We start from the raw sequence: 17,213 nt of genomic DNA on the forward strand, positions 1-17,213 counted from the left end.
CCGTTTCTCATAGCCGAATAGCACTCCGTGGTGTCCACGCGCCACATTTTATGAATCCACTCGTGGATCGATGGGCACTCGGGTCGCTTCCACATCTTTGCAATGGTGAATTGTGCCGCCACAGACACCCGAGCGCAGGTGTCTTCTGCGTAGGCTGCGGGCCTGGCTCTTCTGAATGCCGCTAGCTCGGGACCCACGGGTGAACCTGGTCAGGGTACTTGCTCTAAGGAGCAGACTCTGATCCGGGCGGGCTACCGGTGTTTCTGTTTGCTCGTTTCTTTCTTCCATTTCGGGAAAGGCTTCCTTACTGGGTGTGGAAATCTCCTATGCCTTTCCTCGCCTCTTCTGTCAGCTTTAAAATTCTCTTTCAGTTGCCACCCTCACAAACGTCTCAGGAACGTCTTCACGGTGCCTTCGTTAGTGAAATGACCCTCAATGAAGCTGGAACCAAATCTCTAATCGCCCATTTTTAGCAAGTCCACAGCCCAGGGTGGTTGGGGTCCAATCCAGCCCCGGCCAGGCCCAGGCCCCTTGGACTGGGCCACAGGAGGACACAGAGTAGGGTCCCGGCCCCCACGGCAGCGGGTGCCGGCAGTTCTGCAAGGGCTTGGGGGGTTTCCACAGGTAGGAGATGGAGGGGACTGATGTCTTCAGCGCCCCCAAACCACCCCACCCATGGCACACATCCCGAGAGACGCCCCTACACTCGCTCCCCTCCCCTATGCGCTGTGCCCCGGCCCCGGTCCGGGGCGGATAGGCGGCAGCCCACACGCAGGGCGGGGGCGCAGCTGAAAGGGGTTGTGCTGGAGGGCGGCCCCTGGGGCCAAAGGCGACCGCCCGCGCATGCGCAGTCAGCAGCGGCGCACTGGGGTTGGGGGCGGGTAGGTGAGGGAGGCGAGGCCAGGAGAGGAGGGCGGCTGGAGGTCTCCACCTTGGCGGGTCCAGCCGTGGAGGCTGGAGGCGCATCTGGTGTGTGTTCGTGTGTGTGTGTGTGTGAAGACAGCCCCCCACCCCGCCGAGCCCACCACGCCCCGCACCCCAGCCCCGTGGAGACCTCGGGACCCGGCCAGCGAACTCAACCAGCCCGGCCCGGCCCCGAGTGGGTCAGCGCCGGCGCGGGGCCTGGGGCGGGAGGAGGCGCGGGGAAGCGCAGAGACGCTCGGCTTCTTGAGCCGGGCTGGGGCGCCCTCCGCCGTCTAGGGCCACACCACCCTGAACGCGCCCGATCTCGTCTGATCTCGGAAGCCAAGCAGGCTCGGGCCTGGTTAGTACTTGGATGGGAGACCGCCTGGGAATACCGGGTGCCGTAGGCTTGTATCTTATTTTATTTTTTTTTTTTTTGCCTCTTGTTCTGTCCCCATTCGGAGAGCGCGGCGGCAGTCTGGGGGGCGGGGGGTCACCCCCACCCTCAGCGCCCGCCACGGTGCCTGGCGCCCCAGCCCGCTCCGTGGGGCCTCCTCTTGCCCCAAGCCGCAGCACCGCCGCCACGAGGCAGCAGGCGTGGCACCTGGACTGTCGGGCCTCAGACCAAGGGTCTGGGCTGTGGGAACCGACACGCTGGAGGAAACCTTGAGAGTCTGAGAGGGGAGGCAGTTGCAGAAGAAGGCCGGGATGTCATTTTGAGGGAGTTGTGACCAGAACTCGTCCCGTTGATTTTGGCGTTCTATGGGCTACACGTAGGAATCTTTGGTGGTGGCACCGGATGTTGGGGGATGCACAGTCACACCCAGACGTGCTCGACAGGCCTCCTTTTACTTTTCTTTTCGGAGTCATTTTTTTTTAAACAAAATGCCTCTTGGCCCGGCGTGCTGGCTCACGCCTGTAATCCTAGCACTCTGGGAGGCCGAGGTGGGCGGATTGCTCGAGGTCAGGAGTTCGAAACCAGCCTGAGCAAGAGCGAGACCCCATCTCTACTATAAATAGAAAGAAATTCATTGGCCAACTAATATATATCTATACAAAAAAAAAAATTAGCCGGGCATGGTGGCGCATGCCTGTAGTCCCAGCTACTTGGGAGGCTGAGGCAGCAGGATTGCTTGAGCCCAGGAGATTGAGGTTGCTGTGAGCTAGGCTGACGCCATGGCACTCACTCTAGCCAGGGCAACAAAGCGAGACTCTGTCTCCAAAAAAAAAAAATGCCTCTTACCTCCCCATTATTGCATTTCCTTTTCTCTCTCTTTTCAAGCAGATTATGGGAGTACAAGTATTAAGGTTCCATGTATTGCCCGTGCCCCCCTCCCCCCTGTTGTCTTATTTATCTCTCATGCTTTAGCAGCGTATGGTGGGGGTACCAATGTTAAGGTCGGGTACATTGCCCTCTCCCCGCCTGCCCCCTCTGGTCAGAGCTTCAAGTGCGCCCATCCCCCAGTCGGTGCGCACCCACCCCATTCCTCATGGGTGTGTATGCCCATCCCCTCCCCCCACCCGCCCGACCCCCACCCGATGAAGGTGATTCCTCTACGTCCACTCAGGTGTCCGTGGGTTCCTACCAATTTGCCGGTGAGCACGCGCACGTGGTGCTCCTGTGTCCATTCTTGGGATACTTGGCTTACTGGAACGGGTTCCAGCTCCGGCCAGGAGAACACGAGAGGTGCCCTCTCACCGCCGTTTCTCATAGCCGAATAGCACTCCGTGGTGTCCACGCGCCACATTTTATGAATCCACTCGTGGATCGATGGGCACTCGGGTCGCTTCCACATCTTTGCAATGGTGAATTGTGCCGCCACAGACACCCGAGCGCAGGTGTCTTCTGCGTAGGCTGCGGGCCTGGCTCTTCTGAATGCCGCTAGCTCGGGACCCACGGGTGAACCTGGTCAGGGTACTTGCTCTAAGGAGCAGACTCTGATCCGGGCGGGCTACCGGTGTTTCTGTTTGCTCGTTTCTTTCTTCCATTTCGGGAAAGGCTTCCTTACTGGGTGTGGAAATCTCCTATGCCTTTCCTCGCCTCTTCTGTCAGCTTTAAAATTCTCTTTCAGTTGCCACCCTCACAAACGTCTCAGGAACGTCTTCACGGTGCCTTCGTTAGTGAAATGACCCTCAATGAAGCTGGAACCAAATCTCTAATCGCCCATTTTTAGCAAGTCCACAGCCCAGGGTGGTTGGGGTCCAATCCAGCCCCGGCCAGGCCCAGGCCCCTTGGACTGGGCCACAGGAGGACACAGAGTAGGGTCCCGGCCCCCACGGCAGCGGGTGCCGGCAGTTCTGCAAGGGCTTGGGGGGTTTCCACAGGTAGGAGATGGAGGGGACTGATGTCTTCAGCGCCCCCAAACCACCCCACCCATGGCACACATCCCGAGAGACGCCCCTACACTCGCTCCCCTCCCCTATGCGCTGTGCCCCGGCCCCGGTCCGGGGCGGATAGGCGGCAGCCCACACGCAGGGCGGGGGCGCAGCTGAAAGGGGTTGTGCTGGAGGGCGGCCCCTGGGGCCAAAGGCGACCGCCCGCGCATGCGCAGTCAGCAGCGGCGCACTGGGGTTGGGGGCGGGTAGGTGAGGGAGGCGAGGCCAGGAGAGGAGGGCGGCTGGAGGTCTCCACCTTGGCGGGTCCAGCCGTGGAGGCTGGAGGCGCATCTGGTGTGTGTCCGTGTGTGTGTGTGTGTGTGTGTGTGTGTGTGTGTGAAGACAGCCCCCCACCCCGCCGAGCCCACCACGCCCCGCACCCCAGCCCCGTGGAGACCTCGGGACCCGGCCAGCGAACTCAACCAGCCCGGCCCGGCCCCGAGTGGGTCAGCGCCGGCGCGGGGCCTGGGGCGGGAGGAGGCGCGGGGAAGCGCAGAGACGCTCGGCTTCTTGAGCCGGGCTGGGGCGCCCTCCGCCGTCTAGGGCCACACCACCCTGAACGCGCCCGATCTCGTCTGATCTCGGAAGCCAAGCAGGCTCGGGCCTGGTTAGTACTTGGATGGGAGACCGCCTGGGAATACCGGGTGCCGTAGGCTTGTATCTTATTTTATTTTTTTTTTTTTTGCCTCTTGTTCTGTCCCCATTCGGAGAGCGCGGCGGCAGTCTGGGGGGCGGGGGGTCACCCCCACCCTCAGCGCCCGCCACGGTGCCTGGCGCCCCAGCCCGCTCCGTGGGGCCTCCTCTTGCCCCAAGCCGCAGCACCGCCGCCACGAGGCAGCAGGCGTGGCACCTGGACTGTCGGGCCTCAGACCAAGGGTCTGGGCTGTGGGAACCGACACGCTGGAGGAAACCTTGAGAGTCTGAGAGGGGAGGCAGTTGCAGAAGAAGGCCGGGATGTCATTTTGAGGGAGTTGTGACCAGAACTCGTCCCGTTGATTTTGGCGTTCTATGGGCTACACGTAGGAATCTTTGGTGGTGGCACCGGATGTTGGGGGATGCACAGTCACACCCAGACGTGCTCGACAGGCCTCCTTTTACTTTTCTTTTCGGAGTCATTTTTTTTTAAACAAAATGCCTCTTGGCCCGGCGTGCTGGCTCACGCCTGTAATCCTAGCACTCTGGGAGGCCGAGGTGGGCGGATTGCTCGAGGTCAGGAGTTCGAAACCAGCCTGAGCAAGAGCGAGACCCCATCTCTACTATAAATAGAAAGAAATTCATTGGCCAACTAATATATATCTATACAAAAAAAAAAATTAGCCGGGCATGGTGGCGCATGCCTGTAGTCCCAGCTACTTGGGAGGCTGAGGCAGCAGGATTGCTTGAGCCCAGGAGATTGAGGTTGCTGTGAGCTAGGCTGACGCCATGGCACTCACTCTAGCCAGGGCAACAAAGCGAGACTCTGTCTCCAAAAAAAAAAAAATGCCTCTTACCTCCCCATTATTGCATTTCCTTTTCTCTCTCTTTTCAAGCAGATTATGGGAGTACAAGTATTAAGGTTCCATGTATTGCCCGTGCCCCCCTCCCCCCTGTTGTCTTATTTATCTCTCATGCTTTAGCAGCGTATGGTGGGGGTACCAATGTTAAGGTCGGGTACATTGCCCTCTCCCCGCCTGCCCCCTCTGGTCAGAGCTTCAAGTGCGCCCATCCCCCAGTCGGTGCGCACCCACCCCATTCCTCATGGGTGTGTATGCCCATCCCCTCCCCCCACCCGCCCGACCCCCACCCGATGAAGGTGATTCCTCTACGTCCACTCAGGTGTCCGTGGGTTCCTACCAATTTGCCGGTGAGCACGCGCACGTGGTGCTCCTGTGTCCATTCTTGGGATACTTGGCTTACTGGAACGGGTTCCAGCTCCGGCCAGGAGAACACGAGAGGTGCCCTCTCACCGCCGTTTCTCATAGCCGAATAGCACTCCGTGGTGTCCACGCGCCACATTTTATGAATCCACTCGTGGATCGATGGGCACTCGGGTCGCTTCCACATCTTTGCAATGGTGAATTGTGCCGCCACAGACACCCGAGCGCAGGTGTCTTCTGCGTAGGCTGCGGGCCTGGCTCTTCTGAATGCCGCTAGCTCGGGACCCACGGGTGAACCTGGTCAGGGTACTTGCTCTAAGGAGCAGACTCTGATCCGGGCGGGCTACCGGTGTTTCTGTTTGCTCGTTTCTTTCTTCCATTTCGGGAAAGGCTTCCTTACTGGGTGTGGAAATCTCCTATGCCTTTCCTCGCCTCTTCTGTCAGCTTTAAAATTCTCTTTCAGTTGCCACCCTCACAAACGTCTCAGGAACGTCTTCACGGTGCCTTCGTTAGTGAAATGACCCTCAATGAAGCTGGAACCAAATCTCTAATCGCCCATTTTTAGCAAGTCCACAGCCCAGGGTGGTTGGGGTCCAATCCAGCCCCGGCCAGGCCCAGGCCCCTTGGACTGGGCCACAGGAGGACACAGAGTAGGGTCCCGGCCCCCACGGCAGCGGGTGCCGGCAGTTCTGCAAGGGCTTGGGGGGTTTCCACAGGTAGGAGATGGAGGGGACTGATGTCTTCAGCGCCCCCAAACCACCCCACCCATGGCACACATCCCGAGAGACGCCCCTACACTCGCTCCCCTCCCCTATGCGCTGTGCCCCGGCCCCGGTCCGGGGCGGATAGGCGGCAGCCCACACGCAGGGCGGGGGCGCAGCTGAAAGGGGTTGTGCTGGAGGGCGGCCCCTGGGGCCAAAGGCGACCGCCCGCGCATGCGCAGTCAGCAGCGGCGCACTGGGGTTGGGGGCGGGTAGGTGAGGGAGGCGAGGCCAGGAGAGGAGGGCGGCTGGAGGTCTCCACCTTGGCGGGTCCAGCCGTGGAGGCTGGAGGCGCATCTGGTGTGTGTTCGTGTGTGTGTGTGTGTGAAGACAGCCCCCCACCCCGCCGAGCCCACCACGCCCCGCACCCCAGCCCCGTGGAGACCTCGGGACCCGGCCAGCGAACTCAACCAGCCCGGCCCGGCCCCGAGTGGGTCAGCGCCGGCGCGGGGCCTGGGGCGGGAGGAGGCGCGGGGAAGCGCAGAGACGCTCGGCTTCTTGAGCCGGGCTGGGGCGCCCTCCGCCGTCTAGGGCCACACCACCCTGAACGCGCCCGATCTCGTCTGATCTCGGAAGCCAAGCAGGCTCGGGCCTGGTTAGTACTTGGATGGGAGACCGCCTGGGAATACCGGGTGCCGTAGGCTTGTATCTTATTTTATTTTTTTTTTTTTTGCCTCTTGTTCTGTCCCCATTCGGAGAGCGCGGCGGCAGTCTGGGGGGCGGGGGGTCACCCCCACCCTCAGCGCCCGCCACGGTGCCTGGCGCCCCAGCCCGCTCCGTGGGGCCTCCTCTTGCCCCAAGCCGCAGCACCGCCGCCACGAGGCAGCAGGCGTGGCACCTGGACTGTCGGGCCTCAGACCAAGGGTCTGGGCTGTGGGAACCGACACGCTGGAGGAAACCTTGAGAGTCTGAGAGGGGAGGCAGTTGCAGAAGAAGGCCGGGATGTCATTTTGAGGGAGTTGTGACCAGAACTCGTCCCGTTGATTTTGGCGTTCTATGGGCTACACGTAGGAATCTTTGGTGGTGGCACCGGATGTTGGGGGATGCACAGTCACACCCAGACGTGCTCGACAGGCCTCCTTTTACTTTTCTTTTCGGAGTCATTTTTTTTTAAACAAAATGCCTCTTGGCCCGGCGTGCTGGCTCACGCCTGTAATCCTAGCACTCTGGGAGGCCGAGGTGGGCGGATTGCTCGAGGTCAGGAGTTCGAAACCAGCCTGAGCAAGAGCGAGACCCCATCTCTACTATAAATAGAAAGAAATTCATTGGCCAACTAATATATATCTATACAAAAAAAAAAATTAGCCGGGCATGGTGGCGCATGCCTGTAGTCCCAGCTACTTGGGAGGCTGAGGCAGCAGGATTGCTTGAGCCCAGGAGATTGAGGTTGCTGTGAGCTAGGCTGACGCCATGGCACTCACTCTAGCCAGGGCAACAAAGCGAGACTCTGTCTCCAAAAAAAAAAAATGCCTCTTACCTCCCCATTATTGCATTTCCTTTTCTCTCTCTTTTCAAGCAGATTATGGGAGTACAAGTATTAAGGTTCCATGTATTGCCCGTGCCCCCCTCCCCCCTGTTGTCTTATTTATCTCTCATGCTTTAGCAGCGTATGGTGGGGGTACCAATGTTAAGGTCGGGTACATTGCCCTCTCCCCGCCTGCCCCCTCTGGTCAGAGCTTCAAGTGCGCCCATCCCCCAGTCGGTGCGCACCCACCCCATTCCTCATGGGTGTGTATGCCCATCCCCTCCCCCCACCCGCCCGACCCCCACCCGATGAAGGTGATTCCTCTACGTCCACTCAGGTGTCCGTGGGTTCCTACCAATTTGCCGGTGAGCACGCGCACGTGGTGCTCCTGTGTCCATTCTTGGGATACTTGGCTTACTGGAACGGGTTCCAGCTCCGGCCAGGAGAACACGAGAGGTGCCCTCTCACCGCCGTTTCTCATAGCCGAATAGCACTCCGTGGTGTCCACGCGCCACATTTTATGAATCCACTCGTGGATCGATGGGCACTCGGGTCGCTTCCACATCTTTGCAATGGTGAATTGTGCCGCCACAGACACCCGAGCGCAGGTGTCTTCTGCGTAGGCTGCGGGCCTGGCTCTTCTGAATGCCGCTAGCTCGGGACCCACGGGTGAACCTGGTCAGGGTACTTGCTCTAAGGAGCAGACTCTGATCCGGGCGGGCTACCGGTGTTTCTGTTTGCTCGTTTCTTTCTTCCATTTCGGGAAAGGCTTCCTTACTGGGTGTGGAAATCTCCTATGCCTTTCCTCGCCTCTTCTGTCAGCTTTAAAATTCTCTTTCAGTTGCCACCCTCACAAACGTCTCAGGAACGTCTTCACGGTGCCTTCGTTAGTGAAATGACCCTCAATGAAGCTGGAACCAAATCTCTAATCGCCCATTTTTAGCAAGTCCACAGCCCAGGGTGGTTGGGGTCCAATCCAGCCCCGGCCAGGCCCAGGCCCCTTGGACTGGGCCACAGGAGGACACAGAGTAGGGTCCCGGCCCCCACGGCAGCGGGTGCCGGCAGTTCTGCAAGGGCTTGGGGGGTTTCCACAGGTAGGAGATGGAGGGGACTGATGTCTTCAGCGCCCCCAAACCACCCCACCCATGGCACACATCCCGAGAGACGCCCCTACACTCGCTCCCCTCCCCTATGCGCTGTGCCCCGGCCCCGGTCCGGGGCGGATAGGCGGCAGCCCACACGCAGGGCGGGGGCGCAGCTGAAAGGGGTTGTGCTGGAGGGCGGCCCCTGGGGCCAAAGGCGACCGCCCGCGCATGCGCAGTCAGCAGCGGCGCACTGGGGTTGGGGGCGGGTAGGTGAGGGAGGCGAGGCCAGGAGAGGAGGGCGGCTGGAGGTCTCCACCTTGGCGGGTCCAGCCGTGGAGGCTGGAGGCGCATCTGGTGTGTGTTCGTGTGTGTGTGTGTGTGAAGACAGCCCCCCACCCCGCCGAGCCCACCACGCCCCGCACCCCAGCCCCGTGGAGACCTCGGGACCCGGCCAGCGAACTCAACCAGCCCGGCCCGGCCCCGAGTGGGTCAGCGCCGGCGCGGGGCCTGGGGCGGGAGGAGGCGCGGGGAAGCGCAGAGACGCTCGGCTTCTTGAGCCGGGCTGGGGCGCCCTCCGCCGTCTAGGGCCACACCACCCTGAACGCGCCCGATCTCGTCTGATCTCGGAAGCCAAGCAGGCTCGGGCCTGGTTAGTACTTGGATGGGAGACCGCCTGGGAATACCGGGTGCCGTAGGCTTGTATCTTATTTTATTTTTTTTTTTTTTGCCTCTTGTTCTGTCCCCATTCGGAGAGCGCGGCGGCAGTCTGGGGGGCGGGGGGTCACCCCCACCCTCAGCGCCCGCCACGGTGCCTGGCGCCCCAGCCCGCTCCGTGGGGCCTCCTCTTGCCCCAAGCCGCAGCACCGCCGCCACGAGGCAGCAGGCGTGGCACCTGGACTGTCGGGCCTCAGACCAAGGGTCTGGGCTGTGGGAACCGACACGCTGGAGGAAACCTTGAGAGTCTGAGAGGGGAGGCAGTTGCAGAAGAAGGCCGGGATGTCATTTTGAGGGAGTTGTGACCAGAACTCGTCCCGTTGATTTTGGCGTTCTATGGGCTACACGTAGGAATCTTTGGTGGTGGCACCGGATGTTGGGGGATGCACAGTCACACCCAGACGTGCTCGACAGGCCTCCTTTTACTTTTCTTTTCGGAGTCATTTTTTTTTAAACAAAATGCCTCTTGGCCCGGCGTGCTGGCTCACGCCTGTAATCCTAGCACTCTGGGAGGCCGAGGTGGGCGGATTGCTCGAGGTCAGGAGTTCGAAACCAGCCTGAGCAAGAGCGAGACCCCATCTCTACTATAAATAGAAAGAAATTCATTGGCCAACTAATATATATCTATACAAAAAAAAAAATTAGCCGGGCATGGTGGCGCATGCCTGTAGTCCCAGCTACTTGGGAGGCTGAGGCAGCAGGATTGCTTGAGCCCAGGAGATTGAGGTTGCTGTGAGCTAGGCTGACGCCATGGCACTCACTCTAGCCAGGGCAACAAAGCGAGACTCTGTCTCCAAAAAAAAAAAAATGCCTCTTACCTCCCCATTATTGCATTTCCTTTTCTCTCTCTTTTCAAGCAGATTATGGGAGTACAAGTATTAAGGTTCCATGTATTGCCCGTGCCCCCCTCCCCCCTGTTGTCTTATTTATCTCTCATGCTTTAGCAGCGTATGGTGGGGGTACCAATGTTAAGGTCGGGTACATTGCCCTCTCCCCGCCTGCCCCCTCTGGTCAGAGCTTCAAGTGCGCCCATCCCCCAGTCGGTGCGCACCCACCCCATTCCTCATGGGTGTGTATGCCCATCCCCTCCCCCCACCCGCCCGACCCCCACCCGATGAAGGTGATTCCTCTACGTCCACTCAGGTGTCCGTGGGTTCCTACCAATTTGCCGGTGAGCACGCGCACGTGGTGCTCCTGTGTCCATTCTTGGGATACTTGGCTTACTGGAACGGGTTCCAGCTCCGGCCAGGAGAACACGAGAGGTGCCCTCTCACCGCCGTTTCTCATAGCCGAATAGCACTCCGTGGTGTCCACGCGCCACATTTTATGAATCCACTCGTGGATCGATGGGCACTCGGGTCGCTTCCACATCTTTGCAATGGTGAATTGTGCCGCCACAGACACCCGAGCGCAGGTGTCTTCTGCGTAGGCTGCGGGCCTGGCTCTTCTGAATGCCGCTAGCTCGGGACCCACGGGTGAACCTGGTCAGGGTACTTGCTCTAAGGAGCAGACTCTGATCCGGGCGGGCTACCGGTGTTTCTGTTTGCTCGTTTCTTTCTTCCATTTCGGGAAAGGCTTCCTTACTGGGTGTGGAAATCTCCTATGCCTTTCCTCGCCTCTTCTGTCAGCTTTAAAATTCTCTTTCAGTTGCCACCCTCACAAACGTCTCAGGAACGTCTTCACGGTGCCTTCGTTAGTGAAATGACCCTCAATGAAGCTGGAACCAAATCTCTAATCGCCCATTTTTAGCAAGTCCACAGCCCAGGGTGGTTGGGGTCCAATCCAGCCCCGGCCAGGCCCAGGCCCCTTGGACTGGGCCACAGGAGGACACAGAGTAGGGTCCCGGCCCCCACGGCAGCGGGTGCCGGCAGTTCTGCAAGGGCTTGGGGGGTTTCCACAGGTAGGAGATGGAGGGGACTGATGTCTTCAGCGCCCCCAAACCACCCCACCCATGGCACACATCCCGAGAGACGCCCCTACACTCGCTCCCCTCCCCTATGCGCTGTGCCCCGGCCCCGGTCCGGGGCGGATAGGCGGCAGCCCACACGCAGGGCGGGGGCGCAGCTGAAAGGGGTTGTGCTGGAGGGCGGCCCCTGGGGCCAAAGGCGACCGCCCGCGCATGCGCAGTCAGCAGCGGCGCACTGGGGTTGGGGGCGGGTAGGTGAGGGAGGCGAGGCCAGGAGAGGAGGGCGGCTGGAGGTCTCCACCTTGGCGGGTCCAGCCGTGGAGGCTGGAGGCGCATCTGGTGTGTGTTCGTGTGTGTGTGTGTGTGAAGACAGCCCCCCACCCCGCCGAGCCCACCACGCCCCGCACCCCAGCCCCGTGGAGACCTCGGGACCCGGCCAGCGAACTCAACCAGCCCGGCCCGGCCCCGAGTGGGTCAGCGCCGGCGCGGGGCCTGGGGCGGGAGGAGGCGCGGGGAAGCGCAGAGACGCTCGGCTTCTTGAGCCGGGCTGGGGCGCCCTCCGCCGTCTAGGGCCACACCACCCTGAACGCGCCCGATCTCGTCTGATCTCGGAAGCCAAGCAGGCTCGGGCCTGGTTAGTACTTGGATGGGAGACCGCCTGGGAATACCGGGTGCCGTAGGCTTGTATCTTATTTTATTTTTTTTTTTTTTGCCTCTTGTTCTGTCCCCATTCGGAGAGCGCGGCGGCAGTCTGGGGGGCGGGGGGTCACCCCCACCCTCAGCGCCCGCCACGGTGCCTGGCGCCCCAGCCCGCTCCGTGGGGCCTCCTCTTGCCCCAAGCCGCAGCACCGCCGCCACGAGGCAGCAGGCGTGGCACCTGGACTGTCGGGCCTCAGACCAAGGGTCTGGGCTGTGGGAACCGACACGCTGGAGGAAACCTTGAGAGTCTGAGAGGGGAGGCAGTTGCAGAAGAAGGCCGGGATGTCATTTTGAGGGAGTTGTGACCAGAACTCGTCCCGTTGATTTTGGCGTTCTATGGGCTACACGTAGGAATCTTTGGTGGTGGCACCGGATGTTGGGGGATGCACAGTCACACCCAGACGTGCTCGACAGGCCTCCTTTTACTTTTCTTTTCGGAGTCATTTTTTTTTAAACAAAATGCCTCTTGGCCCGGCGTGCTGGCTCACGCCTGTAATCCTAGCACTCTGGGAGGCCGAGGTGGGCGGATTGCTCGAGGTCAGGAGTTCGAAACCAGCCTGAGCAAGAGCGAGACCCCATCTCTACTATAAATAGAAAGAAATTCATTGGCCAACTAATATATATCTATACAAAAAAAAAAATTAGCCGGGCATGGTGGCGCATGCCTGTAGTCCCAGCTACTTGGGAGGCTGAGGCAGCAGGATTGCTTGAGCCCAGGAGATTGAGGTTGCTGTGAGCTAGGCTGACGCCATGGCACTCACTCTAGCCAGGGCAACAAAGCGAGACTCTGTCTCCAAAAAAAAAAAATGCCTCTTACCTCCCCATTATTGCATTTCCTTTTCTCTCTCTTTTCAAGCAGATTATGGGAGTACAAGTATTAAGGTTCCATGTATTGCCCGTGCCCCCCTCCCCCCTGTTGTCTTATTTATCTCTCATGCTTTAGCAGCGTATGGTGGGGGTACCAATGTTAAGGTCGGGTACATTGCCCTCTCCCCGCCTGCCCCCTCTGGTCAGAGCTTCAAGTGCGCCCATCCCCCAGTCGGTGCGCACCCACCCCATTCCTCATGGGTGTGTATGCCCATCCCCTCCCCCCACCCGCCCGACCCCCACCCGATGAAGGTGATTCCTCTACGTCCACTCAGGTGTCCGTGGGTTCCTACCAATTTGCCGGTGAGCACGCGCACGTGGTGCTCCTGTGTCCATTCTTGGGATACTTGGCTTACTGGAACGGGTTCCAGCTCCGGCCAGGAGAACACGAGAGGTGCCCTCTCACCGCCGTTTCTCATAGCCGAATAGCACTCCGTGGTGTCCACGCGCCACATTTTATGAATCCACTCGTGGATCGATGGGCACTCGGGTCGCTTCCACATCTTTGCAATGGTGAATTGTGCCGCCACAGACACCCGAGCGCAGGTGTCTTCTGCGTAGGCTGCGGGCCTGGCTCTTCTGAATGCCGCTAGCTCGGGACCCACGGGTGAACCTGGTCAGGGTACTTGCTCTAAGGAGCAGACTCTGATCCGGGCGGGCTACCGGTGTTTCTGTTTGCTCGTTTCTTTCTTCCATTTCGGGAAAGGCTTCCTTACTGGGTGTGGAAATCTCCTATGCCTTTCCTCGCCTCTTCTGTCAGCTTTAAAATTCTCTTTCAGTTGCCACCCTCACAAACGTCTCAGGAACGTCTTCACGGTGCCTTCGTTAGTGAAATGACCCTCAATGAAGCTGGAACCAAATCTCTAATCGCCCATTTTTAGCAAGTCCACAGCCCAGGGTGGTTGGGGTCCAATCCAGCCCCGGCCAGGCCCAGGCCCCTTGGACTGGGCCACAGGAGGACACAGAGTAGGGTCCCGGCCCCCACGGCAGCGGGTGCCGGCAGTTCTGCAAGGGCTTGGGGGGTTTCCACAGGTAGGAGATGGAGGGGACTGATGTCTTCAGCGCCCCCAAACCACCCCACCCATGGCACACATCCCGAGAGACGCCCCTACACTCGCTCCCCTCCCCTATGCGCTGTGCCCCGGCCCCGGTCCGGGGCGGATAGGCGGCAGCCCACACGCAGGGCGGGGGCGCAGCTGAAAGGGGTTGTGCTGGAGGGCGGCCCCTGGGGCCAAAGGCGACCGCCCGCGCATGCGCAGTCAGCAGCGGCGCACTGGGGTTGGGGGCGGGTAGGTGAGGGAGGCGAGGCCAGGAGAGGAGGGCGGCTGGAGGTCTCCACCTTGGCGGGTCCAGCCGTGGAGGCTGGAGGCGCATCTGGTGTGTGTCCGTGTGTGTGTGTGTGTGTGTGTGTGTGTGTGTGTGTGTGTGTGTGTGAAGACAGCCCCCCACCCCGCCGAGCCCACCACGCCCCGCACCCCAGCCCCGTGGAGACCTCGGGACCCGGCCAGCGAACTCAACCAGCCCGGCCCGGCCCCGAGTGGGTCAGCGCCGGCGCGGGGCCTGGGGCGGGAGGAGGCGCGGGGAAGCGCAGAGACGCTCGGCTTCTTGAGCCGGGCTGGGGCGCCCTCCGCCGTCTAGGGCCACACCACCCTGAACGCGCCCGATCTCGTCTGATCTCGGAAGCCAAGCAGGCTCGGGCCTGGTTAGTACTTGGATGGGAGACCGCCTGGGAATACCGGGTGCCGTAGGCTTGTATCTTATTTTATTTTTTTTTTTTTTGCCTCTTGTTCTGTCCCCATTCGGAGAGCGCGGCGGCAGTCTGGGGGGCGGGGGGTCACCCCCACCCTCAGCGCCCGCCACGGTGCCTGGCGCCCCAGCCCGCTCCGTGGGGCCTCCTCTTGCCCCAAGCCGCAGCACCGCCGCCACGAGGCAGCAGGCGTGGCACCTGGACTGTCGGGCCTCAGACCAAGGGTCTGGGCTGTGGGAACCGACACGCTGGAGGAAACCTTGAGAGTCTGAGAGGGGAGGCAGTTGCAGAAGAAGGCCGGGATGTCATTTTGAGGGAGTTGTGACCAGAACTCGTCCCGTTGATTTTGGCGTTCTATGGGCTACACGTAGGAATCTTTGGTGGTGGCACCGGATGTTGGGGGATGCACAGTCACACCCAGACGTGCTCGACAGGCCTCCTTTTACTTTTCTTTTCGGAGTCATTTTTTTTTAAACAAAATGCCTCTTGGCCCGGCGTGCTGGCTCACGCCTGTAATCCTAGCACTCTGGGAGGCCGAGGTGGGCGGATTGCTCGAGGTCAGGAGTTCGAAACCAGCCTGAGCAAGAGCGAGACCCCATCTCTACTATAAATAGAAAGAAATTCATTGGCCAACTAATATATATCTATACAAAAAAAAAAATTAGCCGGGCATGGTGGCGCATGCCTGTAGTCCCAGCTACTTGGGAGGCTGAGGCAGCAGGATTGCTTGAGCCCAGGAGATTGAGGTTGCTGTGAGCTAGGCTGACGCCATGGCACTCACTCTAGCCAGGGCAACAAAGCGAGACTCTGTCTCCAAAAAAAAAAAAATGCCTCTTACCTCCCCATTATTGCATTTCCTTTTCTCTCTCTTTTCAAGCAGATTATGGGAGTACAAGTATTAAGGTTCCATGTATTGCCCGTGCCCCCCTCCCCCCTGTTGTCTTATTTATCTCTCATGCTTTAGCAGCGTATGGTGGGGGTACCAATGTTAAGGTCGGGTACATTGCCCTCTCCCCGCCTGCCCCCTCTGGTCAGAGCTTCAAGTGCGCCCATCCCCCAGTCGGTGCGCACCCACCCCATTCCTCATGGGTGTGTATGCCCATCCCCTCCCCCCACCCGCCCGACCCCCACCCGATGAAGGTGATTCCTCTACGTCCACTCAGGTGTCCGTGGGTTCCTACCAATTTGCCGGTGAGCACGCGCACGTGGTGCTCCTGTGTCCATTCTTGGGATACTTGGCTTACTGGAACGGGTTCCAGCTCCGGCCAGGAGAACACGAGAGGTGCCCTCTCACCGCCGTTTCTCATAGCCGAATAGCACTCCGTGGTGTCCACGCGCCACATTTTATGAATCCACTCGTGGATCGATGGGCACTCGGGTCGCTTCCACATCTTTGCAATGGTGAATTGTGCCGCCACAGACACCCGAGCGCAGGTGTCTTCTGCGTAGGCTGCGGGCCTGGCTCTTCTGAATGCCGCTAGCTCGGGACCCACGGGTGAACCTGGTCAGGGTACTTGCTCTAAGGAGCAGACTCTGATCCGGGCGGGCTACCGGTGTTTCTGTTTGCTCGTTTCTTTCTTCCATTTCGGGAAAGGCTTCCTTACTGGGTGTGGAAATCTCCTATGCCTTTCCTCGCCTCTTCTGTCAGCTTTAAAATTCTCTTTCAGTTGCCACCCTCACAAACGTCTCAGGAACGTCTTCACGGTGCCTTCGTTAGTGAAATGACCCTCAATGAAGCTGGAACCAAATCTCTAATCGCCCATTTTTAGCAAGTCCACAGCCCAGGGTGGTTGGGGTCCAATCCAGCCCCGGCCAGGCCCAGGCCCCTTGGACTGGGCCACAGGAGGACACAGAGTAGGGTCCCGGCCCCCACGGCAGCGGGTGCCGGCAGTTCTGCAAGGGCTTGGGGGGTTTCCACAGGTAGGAGATGGAGGGGACTGATGTCTTCAGCGCCCCCAAACCACCCCACCCATGGCACACATCCCGAGAGACGCCCCTACACTCGCTCCCCTCCCCTATGCGCTGTGCCCCGGCCCCGGTCCGGGGCGGATAGGCGGCAGCCCACACGCAGGGCGGGGGCGCAGCTGAAAGGGGTTGTGCTGGAGGGCGGCCCCTGGGGCCAAAGGCGACCGCCCGCGCATGCGCAGTCAGCAGCGGCGCACTGGGGTTGGGGGCGGGTAGGTGAGGGAGGCGAGGCCAGGAGAGGAGGGCGGCTGGAGGTCTCCACCTTGGCGGGTCCAGCCGTGGAGGCTGGAGGCGCATCTGGTGTGTGTTCGTGTGTGTGTGTGTGTGAAGACAGCCCCCCACCCCGCCGAGCCCACCACGCCCCGCACCCCAGCCCCGTGGAGACCTCGGGACCCGGCCAGCGAACTCAACCAGCCCGGCCCGGCCCCGAGTGGGTCAGCGCCGGCGCGGGGCCTGGGGCGGGAGGAGGCGCGGGGAAGCGCAGAGACGCTCGGCTTCTTGAGCCGGGCTGGGGCGCCCTCCGCCGTCTAGGGCCACACCACCCTGAACGCGCCCGATCTCGTCTGATCTCGGAAGCCAAGCAGGCTCGGGCCTGGTTAGTACTTGGATGGGAGACCGCCTGGGAATACCGGGTGCCGTAGGCTTGTATCTTATTTTATTTTTTTTTTTTTTGCCTCTTGTTCTGTCCCCATTCGGAGAGCGCGGCGGCAGTCTGGGGGGCGGGGGGTCACCCCCACCCTCAGCGCCCGCCACGGTGCCTGGCGCCCCAGCCCGCTCCGTGGGGCCTCCTCTTGCCCCAAGCCGCAGCACCGCCGCCACGAGGCAGCAGGCGTGGCACCTGGACTGTCGGGCCTCAGACCAAGGGTCTG

At 60.6% G+C, this 17,213-nt stretch overlaps 7 non-coding genes across 7 annotated transcripts; all 7 read left to right on the plus strand.

Moving 5' to 3' along the window:
- Positions 1–1,194: 1,194 nt before the first annotated feature.
- On the plus strand, positions 1,195–1,313 carry LOC142863138 (5S ribosomal RNA). The gene has a single exon (XR_012914032.1). It is a non-coding gene; the product is annotated as a 5S ribosomal RNA (ribosomal RNA).
- Positions 1,314–3,816: 2,503 nt separating this feature from the next.
- Positions 3,817–3,935, plus strand: LOC142863139 (5S ribosomal RNA). Its single transcript, XR_012914033.1, has one exon. It is a non-coding gene; the product is annotated as a 5S ribosomal RNA (ribosomal RNA).
- A 2,486-nt stretch (positions 3,936–6,421) lies between these two features.
- Positions 6,422–6,540, plus strand: LOC142863140 (5S ribosomal RNA). Its single transcript, XR_012914034.1, has one exon. It is a non-coding gene; the product is annotated as a 5S ribosomal RNA (ribosomal RNA).
- A 2,485-nt stretch (positions 6,541–9,025) lies between these two features.
- Positions 9,026–9,144, plus strand: LOC142863141 (5S ribosomal RNA). The gene has a single exon (XR_012914035.1). It is a non-coding gene; the product is annotated as a 5S ribosomal RNA (ribosomal RNA).
- Positions 9,145–11,630: 2,486 nt separating this feature from the next.
- LOC142863142 (5S ribosomal RNA) lies at positions 11,631–11,749 on the plus strand. Its single transcript, XR_012914036.1, has one exon. It is a non-coding gene; the product is annotated as a 5S ribosomal RNA (ribosomal RNA).
- A 2,515-nt stretch (positions 11,750–14,264) lies between these two features.
- LOC142863143 (5S ribosomal RNA) lies at positions 14,265–14,383 on the plus strand. The gene has a single exon (XR_012914037.1). It is a non-coding gene; the product is annotated as a 5S ribosomal RNA (ribosomal RNA).
- A 2,486-nt stretch (positions 14,384–16,869) lies between these two features.
- On the plus strand, positions 16,870–16,988 carry LOC142863144 (5S ribosomal RNA). The gene has a single exon (XR_012914038.1). It is a non-coding gene; the product is annotated as a 5S ribosomal RNA (ribosomal RNA).
- Positions 16,989–17,213: the final 225 nt, after the last annotated feature.

Source organism: Microcebus murinus, chromosome 21, assembly GCF_040939455.1.
Source record: "Microcebus murinus isolate Inina chromosome 21, M.murinus_Inina_mat1.0, whole genome shotgun sequence".
Lineage (NCBI taxonomy): Eukaryota > Metazoa > Chordata > Mammalia > Primates > Cheirogaleidae > Microcebus > Microcebus murinus.